Source organism: Lynx rufus, unplaced genomic scaffold (assembly GCF_022079265.1).
Source record: "Lynx rufus isolate CCGP_SWC_20201006 ecotype Redwood Valley unplaced genomic scaffold, mLynRuf1.p SCAF_1, whole genome shotgun sequence".
In the NCBI taxonomy this organism is placed as follows: domain Eukaryota; kingdom Metazoa; phylum Chordata; class Mammalia; order Carnivora; family Felidae; genus Lynx; species Lynx rufus.
In genome coordinates, this window is record NW_025814823.1 from 17,619,738 (window position 1) to 17,627,114 (window position 7,377).

Consider the following 7,377-nt stretch of genomic DNA (forward strand, 5'->3'; position numbering starts at 1 on the left):
CTCATTTTTGTCCCCACTTCTAGCTTAGGACCAACCAGAGAAAGCCAAGTATGCAACCTAAGCAATCACACAGGATGCTTCGCTTCCAGTTTGCCCGCCTCCAGCTTCCCTTCGCCAACAGCCTCCCATCAGGGCTCACCTGAACCTTCCCTTTTTCCACCTGCCTTCAGGTGTCTGCCGAATGCAACTTATGGAGGCTGACTCCTTTGCTGTAGCGAGCTCTGAATAAACAGCCTTCGCTTTTCTCCTTTAATTGGCCTTTGTTTACTTGCGCATGTTTAACTTCTAAGAGAAGTATGACATATGACAACTTGTTCGAGCTTCTCTGGGGCTAATGAATGTGGCGAGAATGAGAAAGTCAAGGCCATATTGAAGTGTTCTATTATGAAAGTTATCAAAGATTTCGAGCTGATATTGCAGAAATAACACTAACAACGAAAGAACTGGCACTGTCTTTTCAAATGATTTGCTCTTCCCGAATATGCTTGATTGAATGGGGTCAGGATAACACGCATTGTCCAGAAGAGACCAAGTTGCTAGAGTTTGAAACAGCAAGACATACCATGACAGACTGGCAGCTGTGGCTTCCTGTTTCCTCTAGGAATGCACAATTAAAACAAAAAAATCTGTTGCCAAAACAGAACAGCTGGAATATGAACACAAGAGGTTTAAGTTTCACACTTGGGCCTATAATGTCAGTAAATCAGGAACAAGGCAGCCTTGTCTATAGTACTTCTCTGTAATTTTATATTGAACTGCCCAAGCAAGGATGAAAGGGCTGAAGTTATAATAATAAAAAGATGAGATAAATAAAAACCAAATGGTGTTTAAAATAATGACTATAGTGGTCTAATAATATGAATCTATTTCTCTCACCAAGAAGCCTGTTATTAGCTGTTGTATTTTAGGAGCAGAGGTCGCAGTGCAACCAGAAAAAGGTAGAAAGGCTAAAGGCTATTGTTGCACAAAATCTCAGGGAAGAAAACATGAGAGTATTTCACTTTGGGTCGAAATGATCATATTCACTCCCAGTTATCAATTAGGATGAATGAATTGTTGAAATTAATTATTGCGTGTCAGTTCTTAGTATATATTTGCTAAATGACTGAATGACTATGCAATTAAGTCATGCCTAAAAGGATGAGAGGAGACGTTCCCAACCGCACTGGGTCAAGGAGTCATTGTCAGCGAAGTACCACCAGCCTACATTTATACCGCTACCTTTTAATCAAAGTGGGCCCAACCCATTATTTTGCAGGGGCGGGCATATGCTGCTTTGATTTCTGATCCCTACTCTGTAGGTGAAATTAACCCTGATTACAGCTCATGGCACCAGGTACCTGTGTGTGAGCTGAAGCACCTGTATGTGGGTTGGGTACCAAGCAAATGAAGCATCCCTGAGAAGTCCTCTGGATTCATCTGCTACTGCTGCCGTCATAAATCGCCACAGCTTTAGGCAACACCCACTTATTATCTCGCAGTTTCTGCAGAAGTCCCAGAACACTGGGGTTTAGCTGGCTTTCTGCATAGTCTCAGGGTGTTGAAATTAAGGTGTCTGCAGAGCATCATCTCAGGTCCCTGTTTCCTTAATGGCTGTGGACCTGAGTGTTCCCAGCACGTAGGGCTTCCTGAATTCTAAGGTTCACAGTCCCCTTCCTCCATCGTGAAAGCCAGAAAACACAGGTCAAATCTCCCTGCTTCCGTATCTTTTCTGCTTTTCTCTTCCTCCAGTGCATCTCTGACTGCCATTTCTGTCCCTCCTTCCACTTTTAAGGGCCCATGTGATAACACTGGGATCCCCTGATAACCTAAGATAATCTATTTTAAGGGCTATAATCTTCATCTCATCTGCAAAGTCCCTTTTGCCATGTAGGGTAGTGTATCTGCAGGTTCCAGCAATTAGGGCATGCACATCTTTGGAGGGCCATTATTCTGCCTACCACAGGCTTCCTTGAAACCACCAAACAGGTATTCTGTACCTATATTGAGTGGCAACACCCCCTTGCCACTGAAATCTTTCTTTTCGATGAACCGAGATAAAACACGTTCTTGGAGATCTGATTGTTGTCCCTAAAAAGACAGAGCTATCAGATCATGATCTCACAGCTCATGAGTTCCAGCCCCACGTCGTGCTCTGTGCTGACAGCTCAGAGCCCTGAGCCTGCTTCGGATTCTGTGTCTCCCTCTCTCTCTGCCCCTAACCCACTCGCCTTCTATCTCTGTCTCTCTCAAAAATAAATAAACATTAAAAATTTTTTTTTTTAAGAATACAGAGCTATTTCTCCAGTTCACTGTGAAGCTCCCTTTGTTTGTTCTGGTCGGGGAAGACCACCCTGGATGCTTGCCTTCTATTTACATTCTTGTAAACGTGTGCAAAAAATCTTCGATAATCCCAGGCCTATGTCTATTTCTAGTAGGCCCAGTGGATTGACTGATATAATGTAGAAGGTCACATTTGAGCTGGGTCTTAAAAAGAAAATTAGGAAGTGTTGGGAGGAAATAACATTATCGAGGCCCTTTATAGGTTCAAAACCGTGCTGGTTGCTTCACACGAGTGACCCCATTTAGTCCTCACAACTACTGTGTGTCCATTTTACAAGTGAGAGAAATAAGACCGAGAGAGACCATGTGATGAGTAATAAGTGGTGGCACCAAGACACAAAATTTGACTCGAAAGCCAGTGCTCTGCCCGTTTCAAGTTGGAGGAGGATGGGGGAAAGAGGAGAAATAATTATTCCAGGAAGATAGCACAGTTTCGTACAAAAGCATGTAATTGATCAGGTGTGTTTCACTTTTAGCTGAGGAAGGAACCAGAAACAATGGACCCCAGAGAGCTGGGGCTTGACCACCACCCAAGAAATGGTAATAGGAAAACCGGCAGTAGTTCTAAGTCTAGGTGCACTGCGTGTATGTGTCTGAGAATTTTATTATTATTATTATCATCATCATCATCATCATCATCATCATCATTATTATTATTAATTTATATCCAAGTTAGTCAACATACAGTGTAATAATGATTTCAGGAACAGAATTTAGTGCGTGTCTAAGAATTTTAAATAAATACAGGACTCAGAAAATCCAAGGTAAGATTTCTTGCAGAACTTGTAAAGCTCCCAGAACAGCAGCCAGAGCAGAAATTCCCAAGGCCCAGATCACTGCATGCTTTTCTCTGCTATTTCTACTTTCATTCTCCAGCACAATCTGGAATGTCTGGAGTTTGGGAGGGGATCTCATGCTCCTATTGTCCCCGTCTCCCTCTAGCCAACAAAAGTAAATCTAACATCTCAGAATTTGTTCCAAAAGTAGTAAAATAAAGAAGAGAATCCTTCCTGTTCCCTGCCACAATTTGGCAAAAGAGCAATATATTAGTTAGGATTCTCCAGAAAAAAAGAAGAGAGAAAGAGATTTAGAGAATGGGCTCACATGACTGTGGAGGCCAGCAAGTTTAAAATCTGCACAGTGGGCCAACAGGCTAGAGACCCAGGGAAGAATAAATGTTGTGGTTAAAGTCTGAACTCTTGCTCAGGGTAGGAATGGGAGAAAAGAGTGAAAATTGGTCTTTGTTGTATTCAGGCCATGCAAGCTGATTGGTAAAGCTCATCCACATTATGGAGGGCAATCTATTTTCCTCAGGTCTACCAATTTAAATGTAAATCTCATCCAAAAATACTCTCACAGAAACATACAGAGTACCATTTGACCAAATATCTGGGCACCATGGCCCAGTCAACTCACACATAAAATTCACCATCATAGGCAAGTTAGTACCCATTCATGTCCCATCAACTTCAAGGGCCCCACCATATTTGTGTTTTGAAATATTTAAAAAAAATTTTTTTAATGTTTTTATTTATTCTTGAGAGAGAGAGAGAGACAGAGTACGAGCAGGGAGAGGTAGAGAGAGGGAGACACTGAATCTGAAGCAAGCTCCAGGATCTGAGCTGTCAGCACAGAGCCCCATGTGGGGCTCAAACCCACAAGCTGTGGGATCATGACTGGAGCCAAAGTCAGAAGCTTAACCGACTGAGACACCCAGGCGCCCCTATTTTTTAATTTTTTTGATGGACGTTTGGTGAAGTGGGTGGAGCTCACAATATCCAACTAAACGTCTTGAAATGCCTTGTAGAGGAGAAATATTGTGGCCTCCTTCCAATTGGAATGATTCAATATGTCAGAGAATTCTATAACCCTGGGGTAGAATTAGGAAAAGCTCTAGAGCCTGTATGATTCAATATTTATTTAGCTATAGCCAATAAACTTGCTCCAGAGAATAGGGGATGAGCTATATGAGGCAAAGAGTAGAGGAAACTCATATGTTTTCTGAGGCCAGAGAGGAATACAGAGGAAAAAAATATTAAATCACCTGAACACATTTAGACATTTTCCTATACACATTTCTTGAGCACACACACAAAATCACCTGAAAAGTTTCAAGTATTTCCTTAGATAAATATACATATTTATTTATGTGTATACATATATGTATATATACACATATACATCTTACCCGGAAACATTTCTATATTTAAATGAATATATATTAAATCTATATATTGAAATATCTTCTCATCACATATTCCAAGTAAAACCAACCTCCTACTTAATGCTAAAAATGCTAAAAGCATTCTCATTGAGGTCAGAAGCAAGATAAGGATGTCTACTCTCCATTGACACCATTATATAACTTTTTTTTTATAGTAGGAGTAACAGACAAGTCAAGAGAAAAAACTAAGAGATAAAATATTTTAATAAGTGAGTACAAATTGTCTTTTAGATGATATGATTGTAGGTCTGGAAAGAACTCAAACAAACCAACTAAAAAATTATTCATATACAATGAGAGATTTCTGTAAAGTGGCTGGGTTCAGTATGAGTGTATAAAAATTGATAGCCTTATTATATATAAGCAAATAGCAACTAGAAAAACTAAAATGGAAGAAAAGAGCCTATTTGCAAGAGCAACCACAAACACACAAACAAACCCCTAGGAATAAACCTAACAAGTGATGAGTTAGATCCACGAGAAAAATATTTTAATAGTTCAAAGAAGACGTGAATATAAGGTAAGTTATGCTCTGTTCTTAGATAAGAAGGCATAAAAATATCAGTTCTTTCTAACTTAATCTATAAGATATTTCATCCCACTATAAAATACAAATAGAAAAATTTTAAACTTAACTAATTCTAAAGTTCATGTGAAAAAGTAAACACCTAAGCATATCTAGAACAATTCTAGAAAAGAAAAAATAAGGAAACTAGATGTTAAAGAATTTAAAGAAAAAATAAAGAATGTGGTACATACAAAAGACTGTTTCGAGGAAAAAAAAATGCAGACACGGAGAATACAAAGAACACGTACGTAAATTTATAACATAGGTAAGAAGACATTGCATGGAGGTGAGAAAAAGATGAATTCTTCAATAAATGGAGTTTTGATGACTTGATAGCATTCTGTGAAAAAAGAAGTCAATTTTTTACTACAAAATTTCCAGGAAAATCTAACAGTAAATGGAAAAACAAATACATTATAAAAATACTAGAAGAAAACATGGGTGAACTTTTTTTATACAACCTTAACAATATTATGTAATATCTCCTAAGCCCAAAAAGATTGACAACATTGACTATATTGAAAAAGAAAAGACAAAGATTGAAAAAAAAAATCACCTTTTAATAGGTATGTCCAACAAAGTGCTCATTTCCTTAATATCCAAAGAGCTATAAATCAAGAAGGAAAAAGTCAATAATTACATAGAAACTTGTGTGAAAATACTGAGCAGTCCTCAGCAAACTAACAAAACTACAATTCAAAACGCTAAGGAAAGAACATTTTTCACTTCTCAAATTAACAAAAGTCAAAGTTTGATGAGACGCTGAGTGTGGAGGGAATGAAAACCGGAAGGAGCACGTCTCTGCTCTAAGTGTGTGTTGTTGCACGCTGTGGAGGTCATTTGAATGCAAAATGCATATTTCTTTGACTCAGCAGTTTCGTTTCTCAGAAGTTATCCTACACATAGTCTCTCACATGTGCACAAAGACATTGTCGAAGGATATTTATTACAGCACTGCCTGCAAGAGCAATTTGTTTAAAAACAATATAAATGTACATCAATAAATATCTGTAAGTCAACTACAGTCAACACACAATAAAATACTAGCAGATATATATTTAAAGTTTATTTATTTACTTAGAGAGAGAGAGAGAGAGAGAGGGAGTGAGGGAGTGCTGAGGCAGGACAGAGAGAGAGAGAGAGAGAGGGAGAATCCCAGGCAGGCTCCACACTCCAGCATGGAGCCCAATGTGGGGCTCGAACTCACGAACTGCGAGGTCATGACCTGAGCTGAAATCTAGAGTCAGATATTTAACTGACTGAGCCACCCAAGCATCCCACTAGTAGATATTTTTTAAAGTCATTTCTATATGTCCTAACACGGGATCATTTCTAAAATATAATAAGTGCAAAAACCAAGACTTGGAAACGTATGTACAGTAAGCATGCGCATGTAAACGAAAGTCTGTGTGACTGTCTGGTACAGGTGCAGTGTATATATAGAGAGCACATCCTGGAAAGGACGATGCTCAAAAAACTGGGTGTAGCAATGAGAAACCAAGGACTGTGGAATAAGATGGGAGGAAGTGACTTTTTACTACAGTATATTATTTTGTACCTTTTAAAGTTATGCTCCATGTGTAGACATTACCTCTTCTAATGAATAAATCAATTCGAAGTTATTGGAAATTTTATGGAGGCTAATTCACAAAATCAAACTAAAATAAATGCTATTATGGCAATAGGACCTACTGATTGTAATATTACATATTCTGTTCATAGCATCTTTGGAGAGCTAAATCCTGGATATAAAGTCTTCATATGTCTATATGTGTATGTATATTTGATACAAGAAAACTTGAGGGAAAGGGGTCAAGCAAGACATAGAAACTTTTGGACTAAGAAGTGTGGGAATGATTTATGATTTGTTTATTCAAAAATGAATAGAACAAAATTATATGTCAATATAATTATATGTCAATATAATGACAATATAAGGAGAAAGGAAAACCCTTATTTCTTGCACGCAAGTCACTTAAAACTTACTGGACTAATAAGTCCAATATAACAAGAAAGACAAAAAAGTTAATAGTAGCACAGATTACAATAATTTGTAGTGGCTCAACCAACACCAAAAGATTAAAGAATAAGAGAAGTTGCACAGAAGTTAAAATCTTGACCTTGGTTTTCAAGACCTCACTAACTCCCTTGTAAAGAACAAACTCTTCCAGCTCCAAGAGCAGTTCTCAGCTACTACCAAAAGTTCCTGTGACCCCCAAGTGCCCACATAGTTTCAGTAAGCTGGGAATATTCTGTTCTGACC